This window comes from Staurois parvus, unplaced genomic scaffold (assembly GCF_062004578.1).
Source record: "Staurois parvus isolate SC_StPar_1 unplaced genomic scaffold, SC_StPar_1.0 ptg000195l, whole genome shotgun sequence".
Taxonomy (NCBI): Eukaryota; Metazoa; Chordata; class Amphibia; order Anura; family Ranidae; genus Staurois; species Staurois parvus.
In genome coordinates, this window is record NW_028317991.1 from 1142080 (window position 1) to 1156613 (window position 14534).

At 40.5% G+C, this 14534-nt stretch overlaps 1 protein-coding gene across 2 annotated transcripts in view; it reads right to left on the minus strand.

The window, feature by feature from the left end:
- Positions 1–14534, minus strand: part of BRWD1 (bromodomain and WD repeat domain containing 1) — a 166246-nt gene that overhangs the window by 122914 nt on the left and 28798 nt on the right. The window lies entirely within an intron of this gene.

The window sequence follows — 14534 nt, forward strand, 5'->3', positions numbered from 1 at the left end:
CTCCCATTTCAATGGAATTCAAATAAGAGCTCTAACTAGACCACACCATAGTTCTCTGTTCTTTTGAAACATTCTTGTATTTGCTAGTGTGTTTTGTTTTATGTTGAAATATTCATTTCAAGTTGGTTTAATGAACTTTCTGACCAATGGCCCAACAGTCTCATTAAATGGATTGTAAACTTCAGACATGAAATATGAACACCGCATATCCCTCTATAGTGTGTACTTGTCTCAATCCAGAGCACTAATTGTAATTTCTGTCTGCTGCTTTGTTCCTCTGCTATCAGCATAAATCACTTATGACATTTTTCCTGACACCAAGAGAAAAATGGTGACAGGAGAAGGACCTCCAGCTAATTGAAAGTCTCAGCTCTGTTCCTGTGAGCTGTGTGGAGGCGGTGTGTCTCTTTCCTCCAATCCACTCGCAGAGCTCTCCTCACTGAGCTCTGCAGAGTGTAACTTCAGCTTACCGCCCCTTTTTTTCTGAATTCTCAGACAAGCTTTAAAAATTCAGCAAGCTGAACAGATGTAAAGAAGAGAAGGCTACAGATAGACAGGTACAACCTATGTCATAGGATTTGTTTAATCTTTGCATCACCTGAGGCCAGTCACCTCATTGGGTGTGTGTATGTATATTTATTTATATTAATATTATATTTATAACCACTTCAAATATATTTTGATAGAAGGCAGAATTCATAGTTGACTTGATGACCGCAAGCTATCCAAATACCAAAGCAGCAAAGCAACCCCAAACCATATTTTCATCACCTTGCTTCACAAGTTGGAATAAAATTATTTTCCTGGACACGGTATTTAGTTTGCTCCAAACAGATCTACAGTAACTATGGACAAACAACTTTGTTTTAACAATTTATCAGTCCACAGCTCACAGGCCTATACTGTATGTTCAATTGAAAAAACTAAGCTTGCTCTAATGTTCTTTTTGGATACCAAAACCTTTTTTTTTGGCACATCTAAACATCGAAGAAGCTGGTTATATTAGAGCAGTATATTGATTGATTGGAGATGCATGTAGGAGTCTCCTCTATGTGCATGAGTCCACTTTGTACAACCGTACATGCAGTGTTTCAAGCACCACATATACAGGCAGTATGAGAAGGACATGGCACAGCTGTCAAAAGCAGAGGAGGAGATGGTTTTTGCTTTGTATGTCCCTCTATAGTGTTGCCTGTGCATGGAGCACTCAGATTACTGCAAATACAGTAGAAACACAAAACAGGAGCACGGGCCCAGAAGAGACTCCTACAGGACACCATAGGTCTTGCTGGTACAGGGGGTAAAAACAGAACAGGGACTGTGTCAGTACCACCAGGGGACAGTTTCAAAAGCAAATTCAAAAAGGAAAAAAAAAAATAGAATTTAATGTCACTTGAATTTATGACAATGAATACATCTGGTCAATTTTACGTGTCGGTTCAATTGTAGAAATTCTGAAATTCTACATGCATTTATCTATGAGATGCTAAAGGACTGTAACCACAAATTAACACTAGAAATTCTAAAAGAACCCTCTGCACAATACTATATCCCCTTTCCAGTAAACTTTGGAATTAAAAAAAAAAAAAAAAAAATTTAGGGATTTTTAGTCTGTTTTCCCCAGGTTAGCATTGTGTCCAAAGTAGCATTTGCGTTGGGATTACTCTGGACACAGTTGGCCAGCTTACACATGTATTGCAATGTGTGAACCAAAAAACCCTATTGTTTTATTGCAAAGTATACTGGAAAGGGTATCTAGTGTGCAGAGGGTTCTTTTAGAATTTCTAGTGTTAATTTGTGGTTACAGTCCTTTAGCATCTCATAGATAAATGCATGTACAAGATATTGGGATTTGAACAAGGGTATATCTTGTTTATTCAAGTGTGTCATCTTTTATCTGTAGGTACTGCTTGAATGAAGATGTAATGTTGAACAATTTCCATGGGATTTACTCACTCTCTTTCACATGACTACATACTTTAAAAAGTTTCCCATGATAGGGAAAACGCTCATCCCTCAAAATGAGAGACTTGGCTCAGAGTATACTAAACCACCTACAATTAACAGTTGATAATACATTCGGGATGTGATAAATGTTAAAGCCAAACTGAACTTTCACTTTAAAACTGCTAACATTCCAGGTGCATCAAGACAAAAACGGTGTGCCAAGTCCTACGGTCTCTCTGTTGAAGCAGTGGCCTGTTTGCAGAGGCCCAACATATTAAAGCTAAAAGATATTCAATGAGTACAAATTCCTTGCCTGCCACACGTTTTGCTCCCTTCAGGAGCTAGATAGGCCAGAGTCCCTTCCCAGGTGGACTTACTTTCGGATTCAACATTTCTTAAACAATACCTGTAAGTGTGCAAGCCATACTAGACTCCTGATAGATTTCAAACACCTCTGCTACCCTAGCTCTCCAAAGACCCACCTAATCTAGAGTTAAAGGTCAACTTTTGACATAACACAGGAGGTAGTAAGGAAAATCCAAAATTACTCCTAATCCTATACTGCCCCCTTCAGGTAACTGGGAAAGAAAAGGACACCTAGTGTGATGTCATAATTAGGCAAAATAAGCTATGCCCACCTAGGTTTTTTTGGGGTGATAAAAGTTAGGAGACGGACAGAGCCAGAAACAAGACAGGTGACAAGAAAACAATAGACGGACACAGATACAGATGCAAGCTGGCCAAGAGCTTACTTTACTGATACCATAGAAACGTATAACTTTCATTCTTCTGTAGGCAATCCATGCTGAATTATATGTCCAGCAAAACCGTTTAGTCGGATAACTGTTATGGTTAGCACCGCAGTTGATGTGAAATAATTTTAACTGCAGTATAAATAATTTTCATTTCAATTCTCTGGAGGGAGGCTTCTCTTTTAAACACTTGCCAACTGCGCTATAGCCGAATGATGGCTACAGCAGAGTTGTCCAGTTCTGGGAGAGAGTCAGGACGTCCTCCCAGAACGTGCCCTCCCGGCGATCTCCATGATCGCTGTGTCCTATGGACACAGCAGTTCATGTGATGTGGTAAAAGACCAATCACAGCGGCCTTTTACCACGTGATCAGCCGTGTCCAATGATACAGCAGATCACCGGTAAATGCAGTTGCCAGTTATCGGCTGCACTTTCCTCACGCTGCAACAGCGTGAGGAAAGTACTGTCGATAACTGGCAATTGTCAGAGGACAGATCAGCACTGATCATCAGTACCCAGCAGTGCCCCCCCGTCAGTGCATATCAGTGCATCATCAGTGCCACCCATCAGTGAAGGAGAAAAATTACCTGTTTGCAAAATGACACAGCAGATCACCGGTAAATGCAGTTTCCGGTTATTGGCTGCACTCTTCTCACGCTGTCACAGCGTGAGGAAAGTACTGCCTAAAACCGGCAATAGTCAGATCGGCACCGATCATCAGTGCACTGATGAGTAGTGCCACCCACCAACACTCCCCAGTCAGTGCCCATCATTGTTGCATATCAGTGCAGAATCATCAGTGCCACCTTTTGTTTGCAAAATTTTATAATAGAAACAAAGAAAATGTTTGTTTGGTTTTTTTTATTGTTTGCTCTTTGTTTATAGCACAAAAAAAAAAAAAAAAAAAAAAAACAGCTGCGATTAGATACCACCAAAAGAAAGCTCTATTTGTGTGGAAAAAATGATAAACATTTCATATGGGTACAGTGTTTCATGACCACACAATTGTGATTCAAAGTGCGACAGCACTGAAAGCTGAAAATTGGCCTGAACACGAAGGGGGTATAAGTGCCTGGTAGACAAGTGGTTAAATATCCCTAATTTCAGCTTCTAGTCAACAGTTTTGCTGGGTATATATGACAAAGTAGACAACTTAGTGGAACATTTGCTCTTGACCTCAGATAGATTCTAAGCTTATGGGATTGGCCTGTATATGGTAATCTAAATCAATTTATGCCAAGGTACACTTTGAGCTTTAAATATCTGGTTTTAGAGAGATCACGTGGTCGATTTGCATAGCTGTTGGCATATGCTGCGGAGTTATTGATAGTTTCCGACGCTGCATGTCTAGACAGTTGAATAGAATTCATTAATATATAAAAATAATTGCTGGTTCGAACTTCTAACCATTACTTTTGATTATATCATTATACGGTTATTTTGAACTGTTATTTATCATCTAATATATTTTATTACCATTTTGCACTGATTTTATACAAATATATATTTTTGCACATTATTGCTTTTTTTTTCGTCTTCAAACTAGCGTAAAATAAAGAATTTGGATTATCAGTTGATTTGTGCATATTTGTAGGAAATCTTCTTAATTCCAGATCCCAGCTTTTTTTAATTACTTATATACTGATTATTTTCTCAGCGCTAAAGTTCTGACACTTCCAGGTTAGGCCTTGAACTCTGCCTTTAGGACACCTGTCGCCTGCTGGGCACCTGAGCAGAAGGCCAGCACTCCCCAGGGCACCTCCTCCCCCCCCATTCCCCTACTCATCCCCCTCACACTCTAATCCTCCTTCCTCCTCTGCCTTTCCATTTTTTAGGGGGTCTTTTTTTCTTGTCTTTGTTCATTCCCCCTCCCCCCCCTTCTTTATCTATGGAAAGTCAGTCAGAGTGTCCAAGGATAGTCTCCCTTGTACAGTACACCCCGATATGCGCCCACTTTGCCACGGAGGTGCAATCCCCCTTGATAATGTAACACTTTTTGTACTCTACCTTTCCCCCTCCCCCCTTTGTTCGGATTTTGGTTTTGTTCTATGTTGTTGGGCATATGCCCTCCTCAACAGTTGCGGTTTGACATCCTATACCAGTATTGGTATTATCTGGCTGTCTATGTTTACTGTATCTACAGTCAGGTCCATAAATATTGGGACATCGACACAATTCTAACATTTTTGGCTCTATACGCCACCACAATGTATTTGAAATGAAACAAACAATATGTGCTTTAACTGCAGACTGTCAGCTTTAATTTGAGGGTATTTACATCCAAATCAGGTGAACGGTGTAGGAATTACAACAGTTTGCATATGTGCCTTCCACTTGTTAAGGGACCAAAAGTAATGGGACAGAATAATAATCATAAATCAAACTTTCACTTTTTAATACTTGGTTGCAAATCCTTTGCAGTCAATTACAGCCTGAAGTCTGGAACGCATAGACATCACCAGACGCTGGGTTTCATCCCTGGTGATGCTCTGCCAGGCCTCTACTGCAACTGTCTTCAGTTCCTGCTTGTTCTTGGGGCATTTTCCCTTCAGTTTTGTCTTCAGCAAGTGAAATGCATGCTCAATCGGATTCAGGTCAGGTGATTGACTTGGCCATTGCATAACATTCCACTTCTTTCCCTTAAAAAACTCTTTGGTTGCTTTTGCAGTATGCTTTGGGTCATTGTCCATCTGCACTGTGAAGCGGCGCCCAATGAGTTGTGAAACATTTGGCTGAATATGAGCAGATAATATTCCCGAAACACTTCAGAATTCATCCTGCTGCTTTTGTCAGCAGTCACATCATCAATAAATACAAGAGAACCAGTTCCATTGGCAGCCATACATGCCCACGCCATGACACTACCACCACCATGCTTCACTGATGAGGTGGTATGCTTAGGATCATGAGCAGTTCCTTTCCTTCTCCATACTCTTCTCTTCCCATCACTCTGGTACAAGTTGATCTCGGTCTCATCTGTCCATAGGATGTTGTTCCAGAACTGTGAAGGCTTTTTTAGATGTCGTTTGGCAAACTCTAATCTGGCCTTCCTGTTTTTGAGGCTCACCAATTGTTTACATGTTGTGGTGAACCCTCTCTATTCACTCTGGTGAAGTCTTCTCTTGATTGTTGACTTTGACACACATACACCTACCTCCTGGAGAGTGTTCTTGATCTGGCCAACTGTTGTGAAGGGTGTTTTCTTCACCAGGGAAAGAATTCTTTGGTCATCCATCACAGTTGTTTTCCGTGGTCTTCCGGGTCTTTCGGTGTTGCTGAGCTCACCGGTGCGTTCCTTCTTATTAAGAACGTTCCAAACAGTTGTTTTGGTCACGCCTAATGTTTTTGCCATCTCTCTGATGGGTTTGTTTTGTTTTTTTCAGCCTAATGATGGCTTGCTTCACTGACAGTGACAGCTCTTTGGATCTCACCTTGAGAGTTGACAGCAAAAGATTCCAAATGCAAATAGCACACTTGAAATGAACTCTGGACCTTTTATCTGCTCATTGTAATTGGGATAATGAGGGAATAACACACACTTGGCCATGGAACAGCTGAGAATCCAATTGTCCCATTACTTTTGGTCCCTTAACAAGTGGGAGGCACATATGCAAACTGTTGTAATTCCTACACCGTTGACCTGATTTGGATGTAAATACCCTCAAATTAAAGCTGACAGCCTGCAGTTAAAGCACATCTTGTTCGTTTCGTTTCATTTCAAATCCTTTGTGGTGGTGTATAGAGCAAAAAATGTTAGAATTGTGTCGATGTCCCAATATTTATGGACCTGACTGTACATGTCATAGCTGTTTATACATATGTGTCAGGCGGTTTGTGCATTGTTCTGTTTACGCACCAACAAATGTTAAAGAAAAAATAAAACCCAAAAAACCTAGAGATATCCAAATGAGTACGAAGCATGAACTTTGCCAACTGGAGGGCTCTAGCTCTGACTCAACAAGGGGTATGTTGAACATTATATTTAATAATTTTTATTATACAAATCCATTTCAAACCAACATCGTACCATACAAAAATCTATATTTACCACCACCTCTTGTTTTCTTGATCGTCTTTTGTTAATCTATCTTACCATTTCCCCTCCTTTTCTGTTTTTCCCAGCTCCTCATTTATTTTATTTTCTTTACTCCCAACACTCCAACCACTTCTAAAAATCTTTTATTTTTTGAAAATATGTCATCCTACCCAGGCCTTCTTAAATTTTTCCATTTTGTCCTCATCTATATGGTATAATTCTTCCATCCCAATATATATACTCAACTCTTTCCATCCAATCTTTTATTTTTGGGGATTGTTGTTTGCCAATATTTAGGAATAAGGCTTTGTCCACGTTTAAAAGATGGAACAATATCATATTTTTATATTGCTTCACCGAAAGCTCTGATTTATAAAAAAGACAAACCCAGAGGTTCATCAGTACACTGGTTTTCTTGCACCATCTCCCTCCAAAACGCCTGTATTTTGGGACATTCCCACCAGATATGTGCCATTGTACCCTTACTCCCACATCCCCTCCAACACTGGGATGAGACCACTGGCCTTAGTTTACGCATCATGTTAAATGTAATATACCATCTTACCAGACATTTATAATTCATTTCCACTATATTCATATTTACCACCCCATGCGTTAAAACTAAACATTTAACTTTGTTGCTCACTCAATTTTCTTCCAAGCTCCGTTTCCCACTTTTCCAAAAACCTTTGGGGTACTGATCCCTCTATTTCAGTAAGGATTCTATAAATCCTAGAGGTAGTGTGTTTTTGTGTTCCATTTGTACTCAACAATTGTTCTACAGGATACAAATCTTCCTCGGTCCTTAGTGGTTGTGGGAACTTTGCAACAAAATGTCTTATTTGACCATACTGCCACTCATCTAGTGTAGAAAATATTTCCTTTTTATTATTCAAATCAAATAAAGAACATAAAACGCCTTTATCCACAATATCTTTCAAAACGTACATTTCTATTAATTATCCATTTCCCTGAAATATCGTTCCTGGGGGGAAAAAAATTCCCGCCAACGGGATTGACAATGAGTTAAAACTTCTAATCCTTCTGCTTGTGTATTTTCATCCCAAATACATTCAAAGTGCTTGTATCCTCATCCCAGGTATGGAATTCTTGTGGTATCCAAATATACTTATCTAATGGTGCCTTACGAAGTGAACTCTCCATTTTTACCCAACTTCTCCCCTGTCCACTCTAGAATTTGTGATAACACCAAATTATATCTCTGTTAACCCACACATATTTAAGTATAATTATTAAAAAAAAAAAAAAAAAAAAGAAGCCCCCAGAAGAGGTATTGGGAACATGTTAAATTTACACACAAAAAACAAAAAAACAAAAAAACTTACCACCACAATTATCTTAATTATATTCATCCGACCTATCCAGGACTGCTTTCCCATGAAGGCTTTCCTCAAATCAACCTTGATCTAATTTATTAAACGGGATACAATGTGCCCGATATAAATTTTTTTGTATAGACGATGTTAATTTTATTCCCAAATACTTTAGTCCTTTATCTCTCGATTTAAAGGGAAATTCATTTTGTAGAATTTGTTTCTCAGCCTTTGGGACATTTATATTTAAGATAATTTATATTTAAGATTTTCAAGCTAGATAGCTCTCCATATTCTCAGTTTTCTCATTAAATTTGGTAAGGTTAGTCTGGGGTTTGCTATATAGAACAGCATATCATCTGCATATGCTGCCACTTTATGTTCAATGTCCCCCATCCACATTCCCTCGACATCTATGCTATTTCTAACAGTTGCTAATAACAGTTCCAAAGAGATCACAAATAGCAACGGAGATAGGGGACATCCCTGTTTGGTTCCATCCTAAAAAATTTGGATAGTGAGCAGTATACTTTCAATGCAGCTGACAGACTACAATATAGCGCTTTTATCCACTGCATCATTCCAGGCCCAATTCCTAATGTTCTCAGCGTATCGATCATGAAACCCCAATCTACTCTATCGAAGGCCTTTTCAGTGTCGACCGACAGAATAATTCCCAGAACCTCTCCTCTTTCAATCTTTTGCAAGATAAGCAATTTTTTTAAGCCATTATCCTTTCCCTCTCTACCCAGGATATATCCCACTTGGTCTAAGTGTATGCAGTCGGACATCAACTCTTTTAGCCTTGTCGCTAATACCTTCACATACACTTTTGTGTCAGTATTCAAGATATAGGTCTGTAGCTGGTACACCGAGACCAATCTTTCCCTTCTTTGTGTATAACCGTGATATATGCCTGTAACGACTCCTCCCTCACCTTTGTCTCCTCTCCCAGTGCATTCATATAAATACACAATTTAGGGGCCAATTGATCTTTAAACTTCTTATAGTATCCCACTGTGAACCCATCAGGTCCTGGGCTCTTCCCTATAGCTGTGCCCTTTAATGCTAAATTGACTTCAATTGATATTGGGCTATCTAAAGCTGTTAATCTGGCTTTATCCAATCTAGGCATACCGGCCTCGTTCAAATAAATCCACCTTTTCTCCCTTCTTCTAGCTCCTTTTGAGGTTTACGTTCTGACCCATATAGCTTATTATAGAATCTCTGGAATGTGTTGGCGAATGAATATACCATTTCTCCTTTTTTCATTTTTAAATTTTAATCTATAAAGTTCTTTGATTTCTTTTCCTTCAGCGTCCTTTAGTATTTTCCTGGTTTATTCCCCCACTGATATCTTTCCTTCAAAACCCCATTAAACATTTTCCTTGATTCTTGTATCATAAAGTTCTTTAACTCCTCTCTTTTTAATATCTCTTGTTGTAGCTATCTTCTTTGTTCCAACTGGTGTAGTTCTTTCATTAATATCCTAATTCTTTTTCCCAGTTCTTTTATCTCTGCCCCTATTGCTATCAGTATACCCCTAATGTAGGCTTTATGTGCTTCCCATATCGTGGCGATAGAAACCTCCTCAAACTCGTTTATCTTAAAATATTGATATTGATTTCCAGTTTTACGCTTATTTCCACTTACGGATTTCGTAAGATGGTCTTGTTTAATCTCCACATTTATTTTACTCTGTTCCCTTCCAAACTATAGTCTCATTGTGACAGGGGCATGGTCCGATATAGATGTAACATCTATATTAGTTCAGCAAAGAGTCTGTGTTCAATCAAAATATAATCTAGAATATATCTTGTGCGCCGCAGAGAAGGTGGTATAGTCCCTTTCCTTTGGGTGTTCAACCCTCCAAGCATCCATCAGCTGGCATTGATGTAGCTTTTTTTTTTTTTTTTTTAATATTCCTTAGACTTCCATCTCCCTCTCTCCTGGCGCACGAAGAGTCATCCATCTCTGAGTCCATGCAAAAATTTAAAAATCGCCTGCCACAATCACACTACCCCTTTTAAAGTCTGTAAGTTTAATATTCCTTCCAAGTATAATGTCGGATTTTTATTAGGGCATTATATATTTGCTAATGTACTCTCTCTTCCCTGCAAACTTCCTCTTGGGCCTGCTGGGTCTACCATCTTTTCATCCAGAGTAAATTTTTTCCGAAACCTATCACCACTCCCTTTGCACGTCTTATTGGAAAGTCTGCATTGAACCAGGTAGGTAAGAATTTAGAATATAACAACCCTGCGAAATATGCGGCGCCTGAAGAAACACCAATTCTATAGATTGTTGGTATATTTCCTTTAAAACCTTATATCTTTTTGTTGAGAGTATTTAATCCTTTTATGTTGTATGTCAAAGTTAACTATATTCCTTGCTCCCATTTTAACGGTTTTCTTCCATGTAGGGGTAGAAGTAAACAAAATTTTGGAATACGACCTTCCCTTTCTACCCCTCCCCCCCAAGAACCCCAATTACTTTTTTTTGGTTCTTGAATCAACTATGACCCACAGCCACAATTGATTCTTTCTTCCGGGTAAAACTCTGAACACGCACACCCATTCAGACCCTGTTCTCCCATGTTTAGGTTTGAGATTTTACGGCATGATTGACCTCCCTACTACCCGCTGTGGTGCTCCACATTCTTCCCCCACATGCCCAATCTTACTTATTACAATTCTCTTGCCTAACACACATCTTCTTAACCCTTAGGGCTCCATGTAACCGATCTTCAAAAGGGGATTTCACCTCCGAGAAATTACTGGACAGGTGTGAGGAACATGGCAGCAAGTTAAGGAGTGAAAGAAAAAAAAAAAATAATTAAAAAAGAAGGGGGTAGGGAACACCCAACTTGGGTCCTCCTACTTCTCTCACCTCCCCTCCCATCCCCCCCATCCACCTATCTCTTTTTAGAGACTCTTTGCCATTTCTCCTCAGCTAAACTTATATTCTCTCTCTTAAGGACCACCCATTAATTTCTAAAGTCTGTAATTCTAATTTTTCACAAAAGTCATTTAGATCTTCTGGAAATCTCAGTATCGCCGATTTCCCATCCTTCCACCAGATCAGGCATGCTGGGAATCCCCACTTATAGCAGACATTTTTATTTCTCACCTGATCTAGCAATGGTTTCCATGTTCTTCTAGAAAGTTTCTCCTGCGCTATATCTGCAAAAATTTGCACTTTCATGTATCCGAACTGTATATCTGGAATCCCGCGCAGCTTTTTCCAAATGATTTCCCTATCTGCATAGTGGTTGAACCATACTATCACGTCCCTAGGGATATATCATGAAACTTGTTGGAATCTTCTTATCCTATGCACGCCATCTTCAATTGCTCTGTTTCTCTTCTTCCCATTATTGGATTAAACACTCTTCTCATAGTGTCCCTTAGATCTTCTCCTTGAGACATTTCTAGTATACCTCTGATCCTTAAATTGTTCCTTCTATCTCTGTTTTCCTGGTCTTCTAATTTAAAGGATAACAGCCTTTGCTCTCTTTTCATTTCCTCCATTTGCACTTCTAATTTAGTAATTACGTGTGCTTGTTTCTCCAACTTCCCTTCCGTCTCCTCTACTCGTGACAAAACTTGTCCCATATTGCGGTGTAACACCACCATTTCTCTTTATAGAATTTTCTAATTTTGCAAACATAAAATCGGTAATTTCTGCTTTTGTGAGCATTTGTGGCCTTACTTCTTGCTCCTCCATATTTCATTTTCCCCTCTTTCCAATTTTGAGATTTCTTTCAGCCGATTTCCTTCCAGTACCTCAAAAGATAATCTCCTCTGACAACGAAAACCACTTTCCTCTCCTTGACTTTCTAAAGTTAATTCCTCTGAACTTTTCCTGTAGAGGCATGTACTTTATCGTACTTGTATTTAAGTTCGACTGGAGAGTTTTCACACCCCCTCCTTTGACAGATCTACTCTTCATACTTCTCAGGATGTGCGGGAGATAGTGATTTTAAGTACATACTTACTTTTCAGACTGAGTCCTGAGTACACTCTCCTATCCACCTTTGAGACCACTCACCCGCTCCTGTGTGCTGTTCCCACTGGCAGGCCGTCAATATTTCTCTTTTTCCTTCCTGAGACATGCTGGTTCTCCTTTAGTGTTTAGAGGTTCCCAGTCCTGGTGGTCCCTCTCTCATGTCTCCGCTCTGTAGCTCCTGGCTGGCTCCGCAGTGAACTCCTCCCTTGTTCTGTATTGCAACTGTCACCACTCACACTCTGCTCTTTAGCAAGGCCTCTGCCGCACTGAAGAGGAGGTACAGACCTGGGGCCCATTAGGAAAGAAGCAGGAAGGCTCCGTCCTTCCGGGCTCTGGCACTTGGCGCCCAGGCTCCCCTGCCCAGTCACCTGATCTGTCATGCAGGTCCTCCCGATCATCCACTCCTCCACAGGGTCCCACTCCTCCTGATGACAGGCGGCCGCCCTCTGAGACTTCACCATCACCGCCGCTCCCCGGTACCACCAGCCGCACAGGCCCTCCCGCACCGAAGGCTCTCAGCGACAACACCAACATGCAGCACGGACAGGCATGCTGCGGGGTCAAGTAAGCACCATCTTTCGGCGGGTGCAGGAGCTCCTAGACCATTCTGCTGTAGAGTGCCATGCTCACGCCCCTCCCCCAATTCCAAGAGCATGTTGAACATTTTACACACCTTTTGATTTGCTATACCTGGAATGCGTTTAACCTTTTTAGGCCCTATGTACATGGAAATTAGAATTCAGGTGTCCAAGTGCGTTTAGCACCACGTTCTAAATGCACCTGGAAACATGTAAAATGTATTGTTATGGCTGAATGCCCACCTAGACTTTGAGAAGTGTCTAAGTGCATTCTGTCTAGCTGCATTCACACAAAACAGAAATTTCTATGTCTTGTGACAATTTAGGCCTCATGGAGCTTGGCATGTCAGAGCCAAATCCCAGCATAGAAATTTCTACATCCCAGATAGTTTAGGTCTCATGCAGTTCAGCGTGTTCATATGTGATGGAAAAGTTCCACGAATAAAAGGCCTGAAAGTTAATAAAATGTAAAGTGCAGGAGAGTCAACTGGGGAGAAAAGGACTAGATTATGCCGGATGTTCTCCAGCTAGGAAATGAGGTGGGCTCTTCAACTTGCTCCAGCTCTAAACACACACACACAGTCAGAAAAAATTAGAGAAAGCAATGATCAGTACAGGAGAGACACCTGTACAATTGTGCAAGGCTGCAGTTTAACTTTAAGCTCCACAAGACTTTAAAAGCAGGCACCTCTTACCTTTAAAATGTATTTATCTACAGAAGTAGGCAGTGTAAATTTTAGCAGAAACTTGCAATCATTGAAGTTTTCTACATTTCTAAGTACCTGGTTGATTCTGCCATTTCACTTCACTGCCCAATTGTTGGTGGCAACCCTATGGCAGCCATTTCCCCAGCTAAGCGTTTCTACTCTCAGTGCACATGCTCCGCAATTATGCTCATATGAAGCCTGCAAGCTGCCCCACGTAACTCCTCAGTAGCTGTAGGGGAGCTAGAGCACTTAAATTGGCATGCATTCCTCCCCTCTGCTGCCCGACAATGATCACTGTCATCTAACAAGACGGATCTAACAGGGAGGAGGTTCAGAGTGTTCTCTCTCCCCCTTCAGCTCCTCCTTACTGCCAGAGTAGCACTCCAGTATTAACAAGCTGTCGCTGGCAGCTGTTTATGGGAATACAGGAGATGTACTGGCAGAAAAAGGAGCTGAAGGGGGAGAGAAAACACAACCTGCAAAGCCGAGTGCTGAAGTGGCCAGGATAGAAGAAGGTGCGGGCTATACTCCCCCCAGCTCCTCCTTCCTGCCAGTGCAGCACTCCTGTATTAATAAACCAGCAGCTGTATGTAAAGTAATGCATGGATGCTGCACTCGCACCCCCACAGCCACTTGACTTTTCAGCAGCTGTAGGGGTGGTTAGAGCACTTCGACTGAAATAATTCTCCTCATTCCCTGTGATCATTGTGTCCTGCAGGGATTGCTTGCTCCTCCTCCAGCTTTCACAGTATGGCGGAAGGGAGCCACAGATGTCAAGTGACTGTGGTATATAGACTGAAAAAAAAAAAAAAAAAAAAAAAAAATTTTATTTTGCTACGTAATATCTATTTTTCATTTAAATGTGGGAAATGGGAAGATCTACATGAAGCTGGTGCTCTGTGTTTAACAACACTTTAAGTCTATATGTACCAGTTGTACCTAAAAGAAGAAGAGGCATCAGCACAACAGACACCTCATACTGAAAGTTATGCCACTTCTGCCGATTTTTCGGGGGGTTTTTTGGCTGCGCTTAAGCTTTTAATGAAGTTTTGGCTGAGCATACATTTTAGTAAAAGGATGTTAGATCAGGGCCTTTTAATACTTATACTTGCGGCCAGAGAACACGTGAATGGACAAATAAAATGAGATATGTTAGTTAAAATAAAAAGAGA